The sequence below is a fragment of the Ochotona curzoniae genome, unplaced genomic scaffold (genome assembly GCF_017591425.1).
Source record: "Ochotona curzoniae isolate NIBS_2020 unplaced genomic scaffold, NIBS_Ocur_1.0 scaffold_4701, whole genome shotgun sequence".
Lineage (NCBI taxonomy): Eukaryota > Metazoa > Chordata > Mammalia > Lagomorpha > Ochotonidae > Ochotona > Ochotona curzoniae.
The window spans coordinates 61,215,196-61,238,891 of record NW_024467122.1 but is presented as its reverse complement, the minus strand read 5'-3'; the positions used below and the strand labels follow the sequence as shown (position 1 = coordinate 61,238,891).

Below are 23,696 nucleotides of genomic sequence, written 5' to 3'. Positions count from 1 at the left end.
TTCAGTTAAATGATTTCTTTGTAGGCAACATCTGCCCTCACTAGTGAATGTGGTCACCCAAGTGGGTGGAGAACTACTGAAGAATCCAAGTTTCTAAGGTTAAAAATCCTAGTACATCTTTAGCTGGAGGAAGCTGAGACATTGTTTTACTTTGAAAGTATTGCCAATGGCTTCACTTTGTGTATGTAGCCCTTTGTATTTCTTCAAGAACCCTGCCATGGGGCAGGTATTGCAGCATAGTGTTAAGTCACTAATTGGGTCACACTCACTTCTTGCATTGTGGTGCCTAGTTTGAGCAAATTCACGCTTCCAGTCCAGCTTTCCGCTAATGCATTGGTGGGACAGTAGATGATGCTTCAACTATTTGGGCCCCTGCCATCTGTGAAGAAGACCTGGAGGGAGCTCCTGCTTCCTGGCTTCACAATAGCCCAGCTCTGGCTGTTGTGGGCATTTGGGAAATGAACCACTGTTTGGAAGATTCTCTTCTCTCTTTGCCTCTTAAGTAGATGAAAATAAACACTTTTTAAAAAGAATGATATCACAATTTTATTATAAACATTTGATAAACCACTGATCTATTATCATGGTTTATAAAACCACTGTGGGAAAATGGGTTTTTTAAAAATCACCATTTAAAGGCTTTTTCAAAAAAAAATTTTTTTTAATTTCTGCAGGGCAGTTTCTTCTGATTTATATAATGTTTCTTTATTGTCTGGTTTCCAATAGAAACAAAAGAACAGGAATAAATTAGTCACAGAAGTACAAACATTTTTGGGTAAATTTACAAAGAAGAGGAATCAATTTAAAACCTTTTTTTAAGATTTTTTAAAAAGATTTTATTTATTTATTGGCAAGTCAGATATACAGAGAGGAGGAGAGACAGAGAGGAAGATCTTCCATCAGCTGCTTTACTCCCCAAGTGGCCACAAGGGCCAGAGCTGAACTGAGCTGAACCCAGGAGCCAGGAGCTTCTTCTGAATCTCCCACATGTTGGGCTGTCCCCTACTGCTTTCCTAGACCACAAGCAGAGAGCTGGATGGAAAGTGGAGCAGCCAGGATTAGAACCAGCGACCATATGGAATTTCGGTGCATGCAAGGTGAGGACTTTAGCCACTATGCTATCATGCCAAGCCCTAAAACTTTTCTCATATAGCTTCTTATTTCTTTGGATCTCCACGTTGAATATAATATAATATTGAATTACTTCTTGAGAAAAGATTGCAGGAAGAATTTTCAGTGTTTTCCTTAATGCAATCATTAACTGTAGTCATCCCACTCCATCCACAGTTTTGTTCTCTTAAGCTCCAGCTACCTGTAGTCAGTTATGATCCAAAATTATTAAATGGAAGATTCCCAAGCTAAATAATTCATAAGTTTAGAGCACATGAGTAATGTGATGAACTCTTGTGTGGACCTGCCCTGTCCTGCTGGTGATATGAATCATACCTTCATCCAGTTGTCCACACATTTGCACCACCCACCTATTAGTGAACAGCTGTCTTAGTTATCAGACTAACTCTCACTAGATTGCAGCACTTGCTTCTGTTCAAAGCAAGGATTTAACTGCTGTGCCACCACACCAGGCACTGTTCCTTCATTTTGTTATGCTCCTTGGATGTGACTGTTTCAATTTGTGCAATGTTTCTTCCAGGAATTACTTTTCTATTCCTAAATAGCATTTCAAATATAGCTATTGATACATCAACTTTATGGATTACTTAAGCCACTCGTTATTGCAGCCAAAGAGGAGCTGCATTCCTTCACTTTCTCCTAATCCATTTTTCTAATACAGCTTTTTCATGAGTTTTTGTTAAACCCATCTTCAGGGTTTTCATTATTGCTGCTTTATATTGAAATCGATGTCTACGCAATGTGAAGAAAGGGTACTTGTTAGTTGCTTCTCTTCAGTCTGGCTTAGCCAACCAGCTGATTTTGTCTTAGGAGACTCCCAGCCAGTGTCCAGGGGCATTCTTTCTTTTTTGTCTTTCTTTCTTTTTGTGTGTGTGTCAATGTCATCTCTCTATCTCCTGCCTGTGGCTGTGAGACTGGTTATTAATTTCTGAAACACTGTGGAGGAAGAGGGAGGTGCTTTGTTTTTTAGTGTGCAGCATTTCCCCTGTTTTAAATCCGTGACCACATCCTTGTTCTCCCCAGTCTCCCCAGTGCATCCTCCCTGCTGCTAGTATTAGGGGCAAATGGGAACCTAACTACTGGAAGTGTATCCTTATTCTCGCCTTCTGAGATTCCTGGCTCCTCACTATTTCTCAATATTCCCAGAGTTCTGTAGAGCAAATCAGCTCAATTCCCAAAGAGTATCTCCCTTTACAGGAGTTGTCAATCCTAACACTGAAAGTCTGCTTGTGGATTTCTAACATGTATATAGTGGGGAGAGATAGAAAAGGTGTGAATTTATCTTCATACAAGCCGTAATCAAAGCATCTGTTGCATTAGGTTCATTGGATTTATGTGATTCTAAGTCATACTTCTCATTCAGTTAGAACATAAACGGTTCTGCCTATTCTCCAATAGATAGGCATGACATGTTTCACTTATACACAAGAATGTCTTGACAGGTAAGAAATCTGGAAGTAGTGTTAGCGGGAGTTGGGTTAGAAGTGGAGCAGCTGATACTGGTGCTCTGATGTGGGTGTTACAAGTGGCATCTTATTACGTCTCCGCAGCACATGCCCTTTGTAGAATTTTTTTTTTATCTCAAGGACCTTATCTGAAAAACAGGAGGCCTATCTCCTAGCATTGTTGTGAAGACTAAAAGATCAAAACTCTAGGATGAGGTTCTAGTACAAGGTAGCGATGAGCAGTTCTTATCACCTCACAACTAAGAGAAGAAGGAACTAGACAAACCCTGAAATAAAGGTGGGAGGAGGAGGGTGTCAAAACAGCTAAAGCTGATACTCTAAATCAGCAAAGTCCCTTCTTTGTGGTTCTAAATTGTGCTGTATTTCAGCTCAGGAAATTCCAGCATTGCATCAGCTGAATGAGATAACTAGCCCATTGTTCAACACTGGGCCAGCATGTGACGGCTCTCACTAGCCCACTGTTCCAATGTGAGTGACACGTATGAGCCACAGCCACTCCATGGATGAAGCAAAGTGTCTCACCAAGGCAGAGGAACTGCCCTGTCTCACCTGGAACATGAAATCCAGGTAGAATCTATTTTCTCAATGTCAGTTGCACAATAAACATCAAGCTGTCCTTATCAGTGGAGAGAGCAACACCCATGCCCATGAAAAATGACTGATTCAGATTATTCAGATTCATGAATAGTATAGTTTATACAGGATACAGGAATCAGTCATTTGGGAAATAGCCCTTGTGGACAATTGATAATTGATGAGATCATTTAAAAAAGCTAAGGGAATGTGTAGGAAGGAAAACTAGAAAGAAGATGAGGATAAGAAAGACTTTTTTTTAAAAAAATAGATTGAGTATATATATGATTTTACTAGGATCTAACTTGTTAAAATCTGTGTTGATTTACTTTGAGTGAAAAAGAGAAAGTTAGAGTTCCCCTGTGTGCTGATTCTCTCTCCAATGCCCAAAACAGCCAACAGGATCAGGCCAGGCCAAAGCTAGTTCTCCAGGATGCCCATCTGGATCTCCCACATGGTGATGGAGACCATGTCATTGAAACATCACCTCCTTCCTCCCAGGGTGCACAGTAGCATGGAGCTGGAATTGGAGGTGGAGCCAGGACTCAAACGCAAGTATTCTGACTTGGACATGGACATCCCAAGTGACATTGTAACTGTTGTGTGAACACCTGCTCCTGAACTGTAATATTTTCTAGTGAATAACTGTGTGGTAAACCCCAAATCAGGATGGTGAGTAAGTTCCACTGCCTTTTACAAATAGGATGAGTTCTTTATGTGATCTATCAGGATGTAAACTCTGCCATCAAGTATACAATCATTTCTTCAGTGTACAAAGACAGACATGCATGGCTGCATTCATCATTGCTAAAATAAATACATCTGATATATATAAAAGGACAGATAGATCCTTTATAAAATTTTATATTTCATTGTTACTTTCTGCAGAACTTAAATTCATGGAGAAAAATTCAATAATGAATGAATTTATCAAGCCAGTATTTTTGACTTGAGTTTAGCTGACTACATTTTTTTTCCCAAAGATACTTTGCAGGTGTTGGCTACAAAAAGAAAGCTGGATTTATGATAGAAATTCTTTTTGCATTCAGAAACTGCCAAAAGGAGAGTTGGAGAGTGTGAAGGGATTCTCTCTCTCTCTCTCTCTCTCTCTATCTCTATCTCTCTCTCTTTGAGATTTATTTATTTTACTTGAATGTCAGAGTTACAGAAAGAGAAAGAGATATTCCTTCCAGTGGTTCACTCCCCAGATGGGTGCAATACACGGGGTTGGGCTGATCTGAAATCAGGAGATGGGAGTTTCATCTGGGTCTCCCACATGGGTGCAAGGTCCCAGGTCCTTGGGCCATCCATCTGCTGCCGCTTTTCCAGGTACTGTAGCAGGGAGCTGGCTTGGGAGTGGAACAGACAAGATACAAACCAGGGTCCACATGGGATGTTAGCACTGCAGGCAGAGGAATAGCTTAGTACACTTGTCCCTTTGAGCCTGTACTTTATGTTCTTTCAAAATGATAATGATTTTTCTTATAAAATCCATAGCTACGGTTGAGAATATACTACAAATATGTACTCCTCTTTTCAGAAGTAACATTATGTATTAACTTTTAGGGTTTAACGCACAGATAAAATGCACCATAGTTTTCTTGCCACGTGTGATAGACTATCCTTTTGTTAGTTCTGAGGTACACACCTCATATGTCTTAAGAGTTGATATTTTCAAACTTTGATGGCTCATTAGGATGATCTGGGATGCACTTTTGAAATGTAAATACAGAACCTCCTTCCAAAGTAATCAGAACCTGGCAGTGAGTCTAGGCACTGTAAAAAAAATTTTAATAAGGTGCTTATGATAATTCACTGATCAATTTTATTCTATAAAAAGACCCACATAGGGACTGGCACGGTGGCCTGGTGGCTGAAGTCCTAACCTTGCATACGCCAAGATCCCATATGGGTGCCAGTTCTTGTCCCAGCTGCCCCATTCGCTTCCACTCACTGCCTGTGGCCTGGGAAGGCAATGGAGGACGACCCAGGGTCTTGGGACCATGCACCCGCATGGGAGACCCAGAGGAAGCTCCTGGCTCCTGGTTTCAGATCAGCTTAGTTCTGGCTGTGGTGGTCACTTGGGGAGTGGACCAGCCGGTGGAGGATCTTTTCTCTCTGTCTCACCTTCTCTCTGTAAATCTGACTTTCCAATAAAAATGAATAAATCTTAAAAAAAAAAACCCACCTACATAGAATTGTATCTGTAATAGTAGAATTTTCTACTGATGGACTCTTAGGTAACTGAATGTTTTTCTACTGCATGCCATGTAACAACATTATTATATGCACATCATTGCTGATGTGCACCTATTAAATAAATTCTTTAGTATAAGCAGTATATATCTAGAGTGTGAACACATACTATCGTATTTTTTTTTTAATTTATTTATTTGGAAGTCAGAGTCACAGAGATGGAGGGAGAAAGAAAAAGTGAGATCTTCCATCCACTGGTTTCATTCTCTAAATGGCTAGAATGGCCAAGTAGAAACCAAGAGCCATGTGAGTGGTGGGGACCCAAACACTTAAGCCATTCTCCATTGCTTTTCCCAGGCTGTTAGCAGAAAGCTGGATCAGAAGAGAATCAGCTGGGACATGAACCAGTGTCAGTATGGGATGCTGGTAGCACAGCAGCAGGTTTACCCACCATGCCACAACATCAGCCAATAGATTCTTACCTAGAAAGAGTATCAAAGCATCACCCAACAAATTTTGCCTCTGGGAAATCCTGACAGTTTTCATCTTCATCTGGCAGACTGAAAACAATATTTTGGTTTCATTTGAACATCTTTGTTGGTGACATTAAGAAATATATGAGGCAGCATTCTGTCTTCTAAATTAATGATTTTTTTAAAAAATGATTTATTTATTTTTTATTGCAGAGTCAGATATACAGAGAGGAGGAGAGACAGAGAGGAAGATCTTCCATCCACTGATTCACCCCCCCAAGTAGCCGCAACAGATGGAGCTGAGCCGATCTGAAGCCAGGAGCCAGGAGCCAGGAGCTTATTCCAGGTCTCCCACGTGGGTGCAGGGTCCCGAGGCTTTGGGTCATCCTCTACTGCTTTCCCAGGCCACAAGCAGGGAACTGGATGGGAAAGTGAGGCCACCGGAACATGAACCAGCACTTATATGAGATCCCAGAAGATGCAAGGCAAGGGCTCCAGCCGCTAGACTATCACACCGGGCCTGCTAAATTAATTCTAACCACAGTCAATTAACTATCTCCTAAAGTCAGAGTTCTGACTGGGTGGAGTATTTGTCTAGCTGATTGAAGTCAGAAATAATATTAACTCCAGAGAACACTGTGACTAAAATGGACCTGGGCAATCACCTGGTTTAACTTCAAGAAATGCATTGATGTTAGAAGCTGTGAAAACTACAGGTGACTTACTTCCCTTCCTGAACATTAGTCATGGGTGCTCGGGTGCTCCTGTGCTCACGTGAAGCTGGTTATAGGCAGAGTCTGCTCTGCCATGTTCTTACATGGAAGAGGCTGGTGTTCTAGGGGGTGAGAACAAAGCCGTAGAACTACTGTCCAGGAGGCTGTGAACATTGGAAATTATCGACATCAGAGAACTTGGTCAGACAGTAGTGAGCTCAGGCAGGGAAGCTGGCAAAGGAAAGGAAATGTGAACTGGATAGAGACAAAGATGAGAAGTGAGTGCTGCCCCATGGGTAGCTCCTGGGGAAATTCGGACAAAAAGGGAAGTAAACCACGTTGGTGGGGACAGTGGCGAGGTGCACAGATGGGAGACCACACATGTTCTCTGAGTCAGGGAATTTAGATCTTCTGCCATCAAAAAATGGGGGGTGGGGTCGGGGGATGGGAGCTAGGAGCTGTTTCCTGATAGGAAGACCAACATTGTTCTAAAAGTACTTCAAGAAAGCATGTGCCCAACAGGCTAATCCTCCCTCTGCAAGCACCAGCAACCCACACAGGCACCAATTCATGTCCTGGCTGTTCCACTTACCATCCAGCAAGAGGGTGGTCCAAGGCCTTGGGACCTTGCACCCACATGTGAGATCTGGAAGAAGCTCCTGGCTTCTGGGTTTAAACCAGCTCAGCTTTGGCTGTTGCAGCTATTTAGGGAGTGAGTCAGTGGATGGAAGACCTTTTCTGTCTCTCCTTCTCTCTGTAAATCTGCTTTTCCAATAAAAAGAAATAAGAATGAAAAAGCAAGCAAGCAAGTCCTATCTCAGACACTGAGTGCTCACATTCGCATGTTCTCAACTTGGGCAAGTTCAAGATATCGGCTCACAGTAACACTTAAAAAATGAATCTGACCAGTATTGCTAGGTGTGGCCTGACGCATTTTGGTAGGTATGTGGTTGGGGCCAGAAAGAGGGGTTCACCTCATCAAGGGGAAAGTCAGAGCTGACTCTCAGGGAGACCTGGCATATTAAGACTTATTTTTTGTAAGGCGGTAGTCTATGCAGTTAAAATTCTGGACTTTGGTGGGTATTTGAAGCTGAACCAAAACTCCTGCCATCTGAATTTCTGTATCATGGCTGCAACTGTACCCATTTTCAGTGGATTGAATGCCAAGACTAATATCCTTTTATTAGTCATCATCAAGTGAGTAATTACAATGAGGCAAAGACTGTTATTCTGGGGTATGTAGTCAGAGCTACAAAACCCCAGCTCTTAAATAAGATGTTGAATGCCCCTTAGTAGGCTTAGTTCCTCCAGATTTATTTGCCCCACCCAGTGGCAGTGAAATCAACAGTGTGGAGGGTTGGGGCGGAGGGCAGAGCCCAAGAGTGAGGTTGCCCTGGCTGTGGGAGGTGATGATGAGTCTCTCATACTGACCCCTGAAAGGTGAAAACACTACAGGTGCGCTCAAAGCACAGCTACAGGCTTCTACTGGTAAGGCAGGAGCCATGGCCCCCAATACCCGTCAGCAGCATAACACAGCTTACAGTTTCTTGGAATGTTGTCACTTTGGCCCAGCCTTCAGAATGTCCTGGAAGATGATTGACACTAGATTGTGGCTTGCGCTTCCACCACAGCTCACCTGAAATGCCCTTGCCATGAACAGCTAGTTTTGTTGCTCTTAGCAATAGGAGACATGTGGGCCAGTCAGTAGCCATGGACATTTGAAAAAAAATCTACTACAGGAATGGGGTTCTTGTTAGATCATTTTAGGGAGAGTTTGAGGAAATGGGGCCTGGTTCTGGATTGGAGGCAGTCAGGAACCAAGGTGGATTCTACACCCAAGTGCTGCATTAATGCAGTTACTATTGCTAAAATAAAACACTGGAGGCTGAGTTCTGTTCTAAAGAGGCTTATTCTGCTCGAGGTACAGAGGGCTGCAGGATCCAAATAACAGAGAAGGGACAGAAGGGGCCAAGCACGTAAGATGGATCAGCCTTCTGACAACTTGCCCTGATCAAATAAGAACTAACTCACCTGCAAGCTCTGCTTTAACTCCAGGGACCCAACCAGCACCCACCTCTTGCAGATTTTTCCATGTCAATACCAGCACAGTGGGGACCAAGCTTCCTTCACATGAACCATTGGGGGATCCACCTAGACTATATCCAAACCAGGACAGATGTCTTAATGGATCTTAGTTGGAATAAAGCTGAAATTGGTGTGGATGGAGCTGTAGATCATATCAATGGCATGGGGTGAAGGACTGGCTGTTTTTGTGGTGGGGACAGTGCTGACGTGTGCGTGTGTGTGTGTGTGTGTGTGTGTGTGTGTGTTCAGACATTTTTGCAGAGGTGCTGCATTTCTCAACCTGGCCTAGTCTGATGTCATCTGCACCCCAAGACCTTGCTGTTAGTGCTGAATGGAAGCCATCAGCTCTACAGGGTTTGTCCCTTTCCTGTGGAGATAAGTATTTGTGCCCCAATTTTTATATCCCAAATGTGTGGACTAAAAGCAACTGAAAGCTTCAAAACTACAATGTCTATCGCCGATGCATCTTTACCAGTGAGCATGCTCATTGCAAACTAGGTGTGTCACTGAGACCAAAAAATGAAACTGACTGGTAGTTCCTACGGTTGGATTGGCACACTTAGACAAAAATAGTAGCACTGTATCTAGGGAGATATAGATATGGATAGATTATCATAAATCTGCATTTTAGATAAATGCTAAATTGCAGTATGAGAATATGGTAAATAGTTCATGAAGAAAGGAAATTAAATGATAGGTACAGGGGTGAGAGTTGGGCCTAGCTGATTAACATGCCCATGCCCCGTATCAGAGGGCTCAGGTTGAATAACCAGCTCTGGTTCCTGACTTCTTGCTAATGTGCATGCTGGGAGGCAGCAGTGATGATCAGGAAATGGGGTTCCTGCCAAAAACATGGCAGACCTGAATTCAGTTCCTGGCTCCTCACTTCACCCCAGTGACTGAGGATGTCTGGGTAGTGAACCAACAGGTAAGAGCACTCACTTACTTGCTTTCTCTCTCACCCTTCCTCCCTCCATCCATTTTTGTGCCTCTCAACTAAATGAAAAAGAATAAGCGTATTTTGATGTTAAAAAATTAAAATCCATGCTAAATTTTTCATATTAACTTTTCTGTGAAGTTTTTGAAGACTTCATGCTTGGGAGATACTTAATGTTAAAATTAAGTACATGGTTCATCTGAAATTCACATTGAACTGTCCAATATTGTGTCTGGCAGCCCTCACCTAGGGAGGTTTAAGCCACAAAGTAATTTTGCTTGGAGGAGAGATGGTGTTGGGCCAAATGGAACAAGCACAGCTCACTGGGAGTACTGACCAAGCAGTCAAGTCCTACTGGAGTCTGTAACATGACAGAGCAGTGCTGCCTGCGGAAATGAGAATTTTTAAGTTCAGTAAAGCTCTTGAAGGAAAAAAGGGATTTAGTCTAGCAGTTAAAATCCTGTCTGTCATCCACATCAATTTTCAGGTGGAGTGTCTGAGTGTGAGTCCCATTTCTGCTCCCCATTCCAGATCCCTGCTAAGGTGCACTTCGGGAGGCAGCAGTTATGCCTTATATAGTTGGGTCCCTGACACTAACTTGAGAAACTTCCGTTAATTCCTTGCTCGTAGCTCTGTTCTTACCTGGTCCAGGTTGTTGCAGGCAAATGAGGAGTAAATCAATGGATGGGAGACTTCCTGTCTCTCAAAATATATAAATAGATATCAACCCAGCACAATGACTCAGTAGGCGAATCCTCCCCTTTCAAGCACTCTGATCCCATATAGGCGCCAGTTTGTATTACAGCTGCTCCACTTCCTATTCAGCTCCCTGCTTGTGACCTGGGAAAGCAGTGGAGGATGGTGCACAGACTTGGAACCCTGTAGCCACAAGGGAAACCTGGAAGAAGCTCCTGGATCCTGGCTTCAGATTGGCTCAGGTCTAGCCATTGTAGCCATTTGGAGCATGAGCTTTGGACAGATCTTTCTCTCTGTCTCTCTTCTCTGTAAGTCTGTGAATTCATATCCCCCCTGCTCCACTTCCCATCCAGCTCTCTGTTTAAAGCCTGGGAAAGCAGAGGAAGATGGCCCAAGTCCTTGAGCATCCGTTCATTCGTGTGGTTGACCAGTAAGAAATTCTCCCTTCCTCCATGTTTTTCTCTTTCTGTCTAAAAAAAATTTTTAAAGAAAAAAATTAAAGGGTCTAGCACAATAACTGTAGCAGCAAAGTCCTTACCTTGAGTATGTTGGGATCCCACATGGATCCCGGTTCTAAACCTAGCAGCTCCACTTCCCATCCAGCTCGCTGCTTGTGGCCTGAGAAGGCAGTTGAGGATGGCCCAAAGATTTGGGATCCTGTACCCACATGAGAGACCCGGAAGTGGCAACTGACTTTGGATTGGCTCAGTTATTGCGGCCGCTTGGGGAGTGAACCATTGAATGGAAGATCTTCCTCTCTGTCCCTCCTCTCTGTATGTCTGACTTTCCAGTAAAAATAAGTAAATTTAAAAAAAAAAGAGAGAAAATTAAAAATATGAAGCCCAGAAACTACTTTTAGCAGGAAAGTAATAGCCTCTGACATGATAAAATAGTACCACATTCTTTCATGAACAGAAATACAGATTTAATGATAAAATGAAATTTGATCCCAGCATTTCACAATTTAAAATGGGTGGGTGGGTGGAGTTTTGTTTCCCCTTTTATCCCTTTCTTTGTATCTCCACACCCTTTACATCCCCACTGTCCTCCACCTTGCTCCTAACACCATACACCATGGGTGGGCATTTGGCATTTTAAGACGCTGCTTGGGACACCAGCACGCCAGGTGACAGTGTTTGCGCTTGAGCACTCCCACTCCTGATTTCTTCTATTCAGTTCCAGACTTCTTCCTGGAAGGCTGGATTCTAGATCCGAACTCCTTCACGTCTGTGGAGTGAGATGATACCTCTCCTAAGAGGGCTGGGACCACCAGGCTTGCGGGTGTGATGCATTCCTTTACTGATAATAGACATTTCTGTAGTCTTGGGTGCCATGTGTCTTTTTTGAGTTTTTGAGTTTATTTTACTTCTTTCAAAGGCAGGAGGAGGCAGATATCTCATCCATTGTTCTATACACCAAATGCTTTTGAGATCTGAAGGCCATAAACCAGGAGCCAGGAACTCAGTCTGGGTCTGCCTTGTGGATGGCAGGAAACCAAGTGCTTGAACCATCACCCTTGCTTCTCAAGGTTGGCATGAGCAGAAAGCTGCATTCAGGAGCATAAAGTGGGAATTGAACTCAGGTACATCCAGTATGGAACACCAGTGTCTCAATTACTGTGCTAAACACCTACCCCCTGATGAATGTTTTATTAATCATATTTCTCTGTTCCATCTTGTATTTTGAAAATGTTTTACTTGCATTATTTTGTTCCATAGAGTATTTATTTGCCATTTAAAATCACAACTACTTCGAAATGTCTTTAAATATATTTGAGAGGCCAAAACAGAAAGAGAGAGAGAGTATGCTCCTATCTTCTGATGTGTTTGCAAATGCTTGTAAGAGCCAGGGCATTAAAGCAGGGAGCAAAGCACTGGAGTCTCCCTTCTTCACAGCTGCCTCCCAGAGGTCACGTTAGTGGGATGCTGGGTTAGGGAGCCATCTGATGTAAAACACAGGCATCCTCTCTGACACCTTACCTCTAGGTCAGAAACCCACTCCTGTATCTACTTTTAGAAGTAGGGATAGTGGCAAAAAAGATGAGAAGTAAGCGTTTAGAGACGCACTTAGACAGTGTTTTAGTGTTACTAGAAAGAGGAAATGGGAACCCAGGAGACAGAAGTGAGGACAAGACTGTTTTTTAGTGCAGTTTCTTAAGGTAGCAGACATTAACTGCCTCTCTATATTGGGATGGACACTAGCACAATAGGGAGGGAAACTTACTAATGTAAGAGCAGAAGGCGGGATTGTTTTTTCTTTAAAGGTATTCCAGGGAGGTGAGAAGGAATGGAACTGAAAACATTGGAGGAGAAGCTATCCTTGGCTGGGATTAAGGATTGTTTGCTCAGTAACAGGGAAAAAAAAAATCAGCCAAGGAGGGGCCCAGAGCCACCTAGGATGGTAGGTCCCCAGAGGATAGCTCTGGATTGTCTGCTTCCTGCTTCTCCTGCCAGGCTGAGCTATTTTTCACTCCAGGTGAAAAAGAATACATTAGCAAGCCTCATTATTCCTGGATCTGGTGTTTAAGAACTGGCCCTGTGGCCAAAAGTCATTTATAGCCCTAATAAGGACTGGCAGGATATTTGCCATCAATCACAGGCGTGTGCCTGTGCAGAGTGGCAAAAACGTAGAGAGGGCCGCTGTATCCTCCCCGGCTGGCAGTCAGCCGCCTCTGGCTCAGTGCTCATCAAGTAGACACGTATCCGTTTCAGGGTCTGTTTTGTATCCGTTTTCATATTTCTGTGCTTTTTATTATCGCCTGAGCATGTTACTGAAGTGCCACTTCGGTCTTCCAAGTGCAGGAAGCCTGGGATATGCAGTGAGGGGGAGAAAGCACAGTCAGGAAAGCTCCATAGGGTGGGGAGCCATGCGGCAGGTGCTGCTGAGTCCAATGTCACTATCAACTGCATGCGTGACCTAAGCTTTCCAATATCCATGCACAGAAAACAGAATTGTGCACTGGTCTCCTCACTGGAATTGTGACCACAGACCCACCGGATCCTAACCCGAATTTCCTCTAAGTTTGTTAATTCAGGCCTGGGGAAATGCAATGGGTTTGAATTTTGTCTCCTCCCAGAATTCATGTACTGGAACCTAACTGCCAGTACCTCAGAATGCGGGTGGAAATGGAGATGGGGTCTCTAAACAGGTAAGTTAACACGAGGTCGTTTTGATGGATATGAAACAAAATAACAGCTGGTGTCAGAAGAGATGAGGACTCAGACAGGCACAGAACATGCACAGGAGGATTCAGGCTTGGAAGAAAGTGTCATGTGTGTCCAGCTTCCAGCTTTCAGCCCAGAAGGAGAAGAATTTGTGTTTTTGAGTCCACCGAGTCTGTGCTTAACGATTGTGACAGCAAGGAGCCTAATGAGGGCCTCTGGAGAGGACATTCCTACCATGAACAATGGATTGCTTGCCAGGTCACAAAATAAAGAACTTTGTGCAAGTCTGTGTGCCTGAAAGAGCCTCTTGGGGTTCAAAAGTGATGACTATAGTAACAATATTTTTTTCCTTTTTTAGAATGCTTCTCATTTAGGTCTCCCCTGCAGGTGGCAGAGGCCCAAGCATTTGAACCGTCATCTGCTGCTTCACAGGATGCATTAGCAAGAAGCTGCATCAGCAATGGAGGAGCTGGGACTCAAACCAGCAATCCAGTGTCACAAGCATCCAGGTCAAGACGTAGAGCATGATCCAAGCCCTATATACCCCTCCTACTTGTTTCCCCTCAAACATATCCACCATTCTGACTTTTATTACTGAAATTTGTTTTACACTACATTTTCAACTTAAATTTAGTCCTGCAATCTATTTTTGTTTCGGGCTGCTTTGGCTTACCGTAATGCTTGTGAGGTCCTTTCATTGTATCAGAGTGTTCTGATGATTGCATTCTAGACACTTGATGGGCATTTGTACTATTTCCAGTTTGGAGATATCAAAAGCAAAGCTACAGATGAATGTTGTTGCACATATATTTTGTTTAAGTTTTCATCCTCTAAGAGCAGAACTATTGGGTGATAAGCAAAGTGTAAACTCAGATTTAGTAGATTATTGCCAAATAACTTTCCAATGAAACTTTGCCTCTTTTACATTCTACCAATAGACGAAGTTCCTGTTACTCGGATTCTTGATAACAATTTGTATTATCATTTGAGACTGCTTAATCGTTTCTGATATTTGACTAGTGTTATCTCATTGTATGCATTTCTCTGGTGACTAAAAATGGTGAACACTCTGTTTTCATATGCTCGTTGAACAACTAGTCATCTTCCTTTATGAGTGTCAGTTTAACTATTTCTCCTGCCTTGTTGATGAGTTGTGTGTCTTTTTCTTGATTCCCAGGGGTGTTTGTTTAGCCTAGCTTGAATCACAGTCTTATCAGTGAGCTATGGATGTGGCAAGTTATGATTGGTGTGTTCTCAGTGATACGAAGTAGCAATCATGAAAGTTTTCCAAAGGCAGATCCCCTGGGCAGGCAAAAGCAAATGATACATACCTCACAATGATTGTAAAGGAAAAATGATCTCTTATGCTTCACTCTTTATAAGTGACTATGTCCTGGAGCCATCATAAATCAGGGTGTGATTCCCTGTTTGAACAGAAATTTCAAGTTACCAAAGGTCCTCTGATTCTAATTCTAAAATTATCTCTTCAAATATTATCATCAAGTAAGAATTAGAGATAACTTTTTTTAAAAAATCAATTTATTTTTATTGGAAAGTAAGATATACATAGAGGAGGAGAGACAGAGAGGAAGATCTTCCGTCTCATGATTCGCTCCCCAAGTGGCTACAATGGCTGGAGCTGTGCCAATCCGAAGCCAGGAGCTTCTTCTGGATATCACATGCAGATGCAGCGTCCCAAGTCTTTGGGCTGTCCTTGTCTGCTTTCCCAGGCCACAAGCAGGGAGCTGGATAGGAAGCAGGGCTGCCGGGATTAGAACCCCATATGGGATCCTGATGCATCCAAGGACAGAAGTTTAGCTGCTACACTACCGTACCGGACTCTAGAGATAATTTTAATTAAAACTTTCACCAATTCTTACCTAATATTGTATGTAATATATTATCTTTAAAATAATTTGAGCAGGAGAGAGAGAGAGAAAAAAAAAACTTATCCAGGGGCTCACTCTCCAAATTCCTAGAACAGCTGGGGCAGGGGTTGACACCAGGAGCTGGGAACACAGTCCAGGTCTCCCAGTCACTTGGCTTTTACTGTATCAGGATCTGCACCAGCAGGAAGCTGGAGTCTAGAACGGAACTCGGGTACTCTGCTGTGTGGTGTCTAAAGGCTGCACAGTTACCAGTAATTTTCATTCATTATATTAACCCTGTTTTAAGTAATCCTGTTTAAAAAAATATATTCCTTTACTTGAAAGTCAGAGGCGCAGACAGAAAGAGAGGAAGAGATCGGCAGAGATCTTTCATCATTCCAATTCCCAATTGCTACAGTAGCAGGTATAGACTGGGCTGAAGTCAGCCAGAGATTCATCTAGGTCTCCCACCTGGCTGCAGGCACCCGAGCTTTTGGGCCATTTGTCACTGCTTTCCAAGGCTATTAGTAGGGAGCTGAATTGGAAATGGAACAGCCAGGAATTGAACCAGTGCTATTGGCAAAGGCTTAACCTGCTACACCATGGTACTGGCCCCCACAAGGATTATTTTTCTAAGTCTGATGTCCATTGCTCATTTACACAGTCAAAAGTACACATATTGTTCTATAACTTTCTTTTTCTTTCCAACAGCTTGCCTTATAAGAATACTTTTAAAAATATTTGTTTATCTTTATTGGAAAGGCAGATATACAAAGAGAAAGAGTTAACAGAGAGAGAGATCTTCCATCTGCCGATTCACTGCCTAAGTGCCCACAGTAGCCAGAGGTGAGCTGATCTGAAGCCAGGAGCTTCTTCTGGGATTCTCATGAGGATGCAGGGTCCCAAGGCTTTGGGCCGTCCTCGACTGCTTTCCCAGGCCACAAGCAGGGATCTGGATGGGAAGTAGAGCAGCCAGGACACGAACCAGCACCCATATGAGATGCCGGGCATACAAGGTGAGAATTTAGCCACAAAGCTATAGCATCAGGCCTTTATAAGAATAATTTATCTAATTTACTCATTAGAACAGCTTTATAAAAATATACAATGTCAATATAAACATAATTTATTTCAATGTTTTCCCTCTTAGAGTGAATAATATTATTTAGATTTGACTTTGTTTCTTATGACATTTTTCCATGTAATAGGGAAAATGTTTGTACAGATAAGACTGGCCAAAAAAAAAAAAGCCTCAATGTGGAAAAAGACAAAGGATCATTATGCTTTCAGTCAATACTTTCATATTTATTCTGCAACAAGCATGTGCTGTTTCTCAGCATCTGCTAACATCTGCAATGAGGGAATGTCCCCCTGTTCTACCCTGTTCTGACACCTGTGTAAGTTACCCCGGGCAGAGATGTCCCGTTGTTGTTTGTACTCACAGTGTACACTGAGCCGGAATAGTGTAAAATGTCAAGATGTATGCTTAGAAACAACCTTATTTTTGCAGCAGGAAGAAGTCAAGAGAGGGAATCAGAACTGAAATACAATTGATCAACTTTGCAGATTGCTCCCTAGTTCTTCTCTGCCCTTGAGTCTCCTCAACCAAAAACTAAACAAGTTTGTGCAGGTAGACAGGGCCTTCATCTTAATTCATAAATGCTTTGTGGCAAAACCCCTCCAGCCATTTTATCACTCGTCATCTTTAAATAACAAGACTGGAATGTTCCTCTGTATTTGGTTAAGACAACTTGAAGATGTTTTTTTTCGATGGTTTAGACATTTGTGTAATGACTTCTTTGCCTCAGAAATGATCAGTTTTTGAAAAGATGACAGATATTACAGACATTGGGTGGATGTGCTGGGATGTAGGACCACTTATCCCAGGGCCTGGGTTCAAGTTCTGGTTCCATCCCCACTTTTAGCTTCTGGATTTGCCTGCCGTAACCGTGGCTGCTAGGGAATGTGGAGAGTGAACCAGCAGATAGGAGATCTCTCTGGTCTCTGTCTCCCTTTCAAATAAATATGAATCAAATTAAGCTGTTAAAAAAAAAGAAACCACACATGCATGCCCCTTTACCTCTCAGTACTTTAATAACGAACACTTCTAATTTCATGTAAGTTTGTCTTGATCTTGCATGGGGATAATATTATCCTCCTCCACATGGTACAGTCATTCGAAGTAGCGAGAATCATGAGGCCTTCAGTAGGAATTTTCATTTGCAATACTTTTACTTCTCATGTTGGAATAAAGTAGGTAGTAGCAGCAAGTTAAATGTTTGGTTTAAAGTTACTTTTATGGATAGATTCTCTGAGAATTAGATGAACCTGCAAAGTCAATGCTGTTTACTCTTCCAGTGAATTATAGAAAAGCTTTTGCATTTTAGATGGTTACCTTTCTGTCTTTGTGATAATCCAGGTAAGTATCACCATACAAGGTCTTTAATTAAAAGCTCAACACGTTATGGAAGAAAGAACACAGTGTTAAGTTATCACCTATGATGGCAGCATCCCTTATGGGTGCCCATTCATGTCCTGACTACTCCACATCCATTCCCGCTTCCTGCTAAATGCGCCTGGGACAGCAGTGAAAGATGGCCCAAATATGTGGAAGACTTGGCTGGAGTTCCAAATTCCTAACTTTGGCCTGGCACCATTTGGAGAGTGAGCCAATGGATGGAAGAGGGTCTCTCTCTTTTTAAAACAAATAAATAAATAAAAACTTTACAAGAAAGCAGGAAAGAGTGAGCCAGGAAAGAATGCAAGGGAAGAACCACTGACAGCTGTTTGAGGAGCGTGTGGATAGAACTATCAACCCATCAGGTCAGTGAGATGTGTGTGTAGAATTTGTTTCATCTTGGTCATCCACAACAACCCTATGTTTCAAACATCTTTTGTCCAGTCCAAGAAATGTTCTCTTTAAAAGTAATCAGAAATCTTTTTAGTGGCCTCTTTTAAAAAATAGTGTCTGTAACCAATTCGTAAAAAAAAAAAATAATAATAATAATAATAAAGAAAGAAAAAAGAAAGAAAAGGAAAAAGTATTTACCACTCTGTGAGAAAATCTTCCCACTTGCTTGAAGCCCACTATTTGTGAGCTCAGTCAGTGTGTGTGCACACTGCAATGATAAATGAACACGTACTGTCATGGAGCACATAAATTGTGACTCAGATTTTGCTGCTTTGAGAAAGTTCCCTGGATTCATTAAAAATTATGAGTTTGGGCCCGGTGCACTGGCGCACAGGCTAATCCTCCACCTCAAAGCACCAGCACCCCATATCGGTGTGCGTTCACACCCTGCTCCACTTCCCTTCCAGCACCCTGCTTGTGTCCTGGGAAAGCAGTAGAGAATGGCCCAAAGCCCTGGGACCCTGCACCTGTGTAGGAGATCCAGAAGAAGCTGCCTTCTGGCTTCAGATCAGCTCAGCTCCACGCAGTCACTTTGGGAGTGAACCACCAGATGGAAGATCTTTCTCTGTTTCTCCATTTCTATGTAAATCTGACTTTCCAATTTAAAAAATCTTAGGGGCCCGGCGCTGTGGCCTAGCAGCTAAAGTCCTTGTCTTAAACGTGCTGGGATCCCATATGGATGCCAGTTCTAATCCTGGCAGCCCCACTTCCCATCCAGCTCCCTGCTTGTGGCCTGGGAAAGCACTGGAGGACGACCCAAAGCTTTGGGACCCTGCACCCATGTGGGAGACCTGGAGGAAGTTCCAGGCTCCTGACTTTGGATCGGCTCAGCTCCAGCTGTTGTGGCTGCTTGAGGAGTGAACCATCAGATTGAAGGTCTTCCTCTCTGTCTCTTCTCCTCTCTATATCTGCCTTTCCAATAAAAATAAATAAATCTTTTAAAAAAAAAAAAAAAGAGTTTAGCAGGCTTGAACAATCTCAGTAGGGCTATATATGTAATTTTTAAGAATAAAAACTGGGGGTGGATGTTGTGGCACAGTGGGCTCAGCCAGCTTTCAGGGCACTAGCATCCCACATTGGAATGACCTGGATTTAAGCCAAAACTCTGCTTCCCAGCCAGCATTACTGCTAACATGTGTTCCTGGAGCCAGAAGATGATAACTGGGTCCCTGTTACATCCGGTGGAGACCTGTTTCTGGTTCCGATTTTACTCAGTCTTGGCTGTTGAGTGCCTTTGGGGGATGAACCAGCAAATGAAAGATACCTCCGTGTATGTGTTTTAAGTAAAAAAAAAAAAAAAAAAGAAAGAAAACAAGGAAGGGCGGGAGGGTGAGAGAGAGAGGAAGGAAGGAAGGAAAGGAGGGAAAGAAGGAGGGAGGAAGGAAGGGTGGGAGGGAAGGAAAGAGAAAGGAGGAAAGAGAAAGAAAGAAGAAGGAAGGAAGGAAGGAAGGAAGGAAGGAAGGAAGGAAGGAAGGAAGGAAGGAAGGAAGGAAGGAAGGAAGGAAAGAAGGAAGGAAGGAAAGAAAGAAGGGAGGGAGGAAGAGCAAAACAAAACTTTTAAAATGCTCTGGGAGGAAGGCAAAGACTTTCCATTGTGTAACACATCAGTGCTGCGAAGAAGTAGGAGGGCGGCAGAAGAATTCGAAGAAGCTCAGGTGTTTCTAGCCTTTGAAACTGCAGCAGTAGTAACGCCATTCCCAGAGACAGAAGATACGGGCTGACGGGCAGTGGGCTTTGGGGTCTGTTACATCTTGAGCCTACTCGTGGTAGTCTGAGATATGTGCAGCTGAGGCAACAGATAAGGATGTGGAAGCCAAGGCAAGATACAATTGTGAAATTGTGTTGTTGATAACTGCTTTTGATTCCTGGAATCCTGCCTCCTCTCCCCACTCCCAGCCAGAAAGCGTGAAGCTCTCTGTCTCACCACCCCCAGGGTATGGCTGTTACTATAGAAATGAAAAGAGAAAGATGAGTCAATGTAGATTTCGTGTGTTTCAAAATAGAGCTTTGAGTCTTCTGGCACAGAAAAACAAGTTGGCAGAAAGGTGGGGTGTGTGTGTGTGTGTTTTTATGTGTCTCAAAGCCTGGATTTTGAGTTTCAGGAATTCGTAAGCAATGGATTTCTTTCGTAAGCGGATGCTGATGAAAGGGCCAGTATTCCTGCCCTGACGAGTGAGTTGGCGACATAGACAAGGTAAAGGTGAGTCTCTGATGAAGGACTGTCCCCCTCCCACACACACCCAGGGCTGCCTCCTCGCTGCAAAAGTTCAGGGACACAATCTGGGATTCCCTCAGAACGTGTGTTCTGCCTTCTGTCAGGAGCCAGGGGAGATGTGGAACCCCAGATGAGCCTCTTGCTGTACAACCTAGTAAGCCCTTACTGCTATAGAAAGGACCACATGGCGTGATTGACAAGTGTAGCTCTCATCATTCACGTATTCACTCGTTTACTGATGCATTATCTTCAAGTAACCAATTTGCAAATGTTGCCATCTCCCCTCCACCAAACTAATTTTTCCAGCACACACAGGAGCCTTGGTGCCCTGTGTCTAGCTGTCCTTCTTATATGTCCTGCCCCTCGTGGAGCCCCACCTCAGTCTGCTGAGACCCCAACTCTTGCTCCTCCCTCCATGTGGAGTCCCTCATCTTCTCCCCACACTAGGACACCCCTCTGAAAGAACCCATAATTGACACTCAGCCAAGTAGGATTTGTATCAAGGTTACATAAATGAGCTGGGAGTAATTTACCTAGTAGTAATGCCAGTTAAGATGCCCTCTTGTCACATTGTTCACATTGGTATTACTGTCCCCTATTAGTGCCAGAGGTCCATACCCAGCCCAAACTACTGAATCCAGTGTCCTGCTGGTGTAGACCCTAGTTGGCAGCAGGTTCAGATGACTGGGTGGCCTGGATTGAGTTTCCAGCTCCCAGCTTTGGTCTCATGGATGGAGCTACCAGAGAGTGTGGACTCAAGCACTGGAAAGGAGCCATTGCTGTGTCTCTGACTTTCAAAAAAATATTCATATTAAAAAGAATGTCAAGATCTAGAATGCTTGGTGCAAGATGAACAACTAAGAAAAAACAAAGGACTCGAATTAGCACTTTCAGAAAAGAAAATTGGAAGAATATATATGAAAAGTTTTTCAACCTCCTTAATAATCAGTGAAATGCAAATTGAAATCAAAATGAAGTACCAGTTTCTAGTTACAAGATTGGCAAATGCTGAGTGTAGGTGAACAGGTGTAGCAAGGGGGACTTTTTTTTTTTTAAGATTTATTTTTATTATTTTTTCATTGGAAAGGCGGATATACAGAGAGGAGAGACAGAGAGGAAGATCTTCCGTCTGATGATTCACTCCCCAAGTGAGCGAAACGGGTCGATACTATGCCAATCCGAAGCCAGGAGCCTCTTCCGGGTCTCCCACGTGGGTGCAGGTTCCCAAAGCTTTGGGCCGTCCTCGACTGCTTTCCCGGGCCACAGGCAGGGAGCTGGAAGGGAAGCAGGGCTGCCGGGATTAGAACCGGCGCCCATATGGGATCCCGGGCGTGCAAGGCGAGGACCTTTAACCACTTGCGCCACCGCGCCGGGCCCAACAAGGAGGACTTCTTAAACTACTAGTAGGAGTATAATCTTTTGGTCCTTTGCAGAAGACTTTAACACTATGCATTAAAGATGTGCTGTTTAGACTCAGCTATGGAAACCATTCTAATACAGATATCTTGAAAAACATTTTGTCTTTCCTTCCTTCCTTTTTTCTTTCCTTCCTTCCTTCCTACTATTTACTAACTTCTTTATATAACAAAAGTATAATCTTGTGAAAATCTTTGTAAAAATTAAATAAAAAGAAAAGAAGGAGGAAGGGAGGGTAAGATGGAAAGTATTACGGCATTCCCAAGTCTGCATATATGAAATACATGAAATTTGTTCACTTTATATAAAGAGAGTAAGTTTTTTTAAAAGATTTATTTTATCGTTATTGCAAAGTCAGATATACAGAGAGGAGGAGAGACAGAGAGGAAAATCTTCCATCCATTGATTCACTCCCCAAGTGACCGCAACAGCTGGTGCTGTGCTGATTCAAAATCAGGAGTCTGGAACTTCCTCCAGGTCTCCCACGCAGGTGCAGGGTCCCAAGGCTTTGGCCCGTCCTCCAGTGCTTTCCCAGGCCACAAGCAGGGAACTGGATGGGAAGTGGGGCTGCCGGGAGTAGAACCGGCACCCATTTGGGATCCTGGTGCGTTCAAGGCGAAAACTTCAGCCACTAGGCCACTGTGCCGGGCCTGAGAATAAATTTTTTTTTTTTTCAAAGACAGGTTCCCTTGAGAAAATCTTTTAGATTCATTCCAAGAAATGCTTGCCTCAGGGTTTATGGTGGCATTATTTGTATTAGCACAAAATAATATACATCTCTAAAAATGTTGAGGAAGGAAACAGAGCTCCCCCATGCTGTGAATGTGAAGTTCCAAGTTCTGCACATGACCTGAAAAAGACCGTGAGGCAGAAAGCACAGTTGCGCACTTGCTTACAGTCGGGACAAAGTGTTAGAATTCACTTCCTAAAACAGGCAAATGGGATGACTCCTGAGAGCAGAAGCACAAACTGACATTTTTCCTTTAAACACAAAGTACCTTTAAGCTAGGGTCAGCAGTTGCACTGATACCACTTTTATCTCAACTGATGCAAGTTTGAACCAACGTTCAATTTCACGCAAACTATTGTTATTTAAACAATGTGCTGCAAATGTTTAAAATAGCTAAACCATATAATAAAGGTTTTTAGAAATAAAAACAAACACCAAAGGTCCAGCAGTAGAAAAATGACTGTTATAGTCATCCAACAGCATATTATGCAGTGAAAGACAATTACTAAAACACATGTGAATTAATTCTACAAATAGTATGTCAAGAAGCAAATCATTCATTGATTCAATTTGCATAAAGTTCTAAGTAACAAAAATGAGCAATGTATTTAAAAAAGATACACACATGTGGAAAAACATTTTTTATTGATTATTTTTATTTGGAAGGCAGTTTTACAGAGAAAAGGAGAGTCAGTTCTATTCAGGGCAAAGAGAAGGCAGTGCCATCCTTGTTTAAAAGCGTTGATAGCTCTGTGCCACTGGTTCAACCTCAGCGGTAAAGACTGCAGCTTAAGCCACTCGTCGACCCATGAGGATAAAGACCGTGCCTACCAATGGTTGGCAGTGAACTTTGCAAGGTTTTGTGAAGCAAATATATAGCTTGCTGTATTACCCTGGTCTGCCTACCTGCAGACTTTCATATGAAGCAGGAAGTTTCCAGGAATCCTCATATCCTAATAGCTGGAGTTAGTTTTACTAACAACTACACACAATTTTAGTTGATCCCGAAGTTCAGCACTAGTGGGAAAAAACATACATCTGTTCAAGCCAGAACGGAGAGATGGGAACCATTTTTTGCCCTCCCTCACAGGATGACAAAACATGTGTACTAGGATTTAGAGT

At 42.9% G+C, this 23,696-nt stretch overlaps 2 long non-coding RNA genes across 2 annotated transcripts; both read left to right on the top strand.

Moving 5' to 3' along the window:
- The first annotated feature begins 10,475 nt into the window (after window positions 1–10,475).
- LOC121149238 lies at window positions 10,476–11,776 on the top strand. The gene is made up of 3 exons (XR_005882633.1): window positions 10,476–10,512; window positions 11,447–11,551; window positions 11,648–11,776. It is a non-coding gene; the product is annotated as an uncharacterized LOC121149238 (long non-coding RNA).
- A 40-nt stretch (window positions 11,777–11,816) lies between these two features.
- LOC121149054 lies at window positions 11,817–13,819 on the top strand. The gene is made up of 3 exons (XR_005882611.1): window positions 11,817–11,852; window positions 13,347–13,418; window positions 13,793–13,819. It is a non-coding gene; the product is annotated as an uncharacterized LOC121149054 (long non-coding RNA).
- The last annotated feature ends 9,877 nt before the right edge of the window (window positions 13,820–23,696 follow it).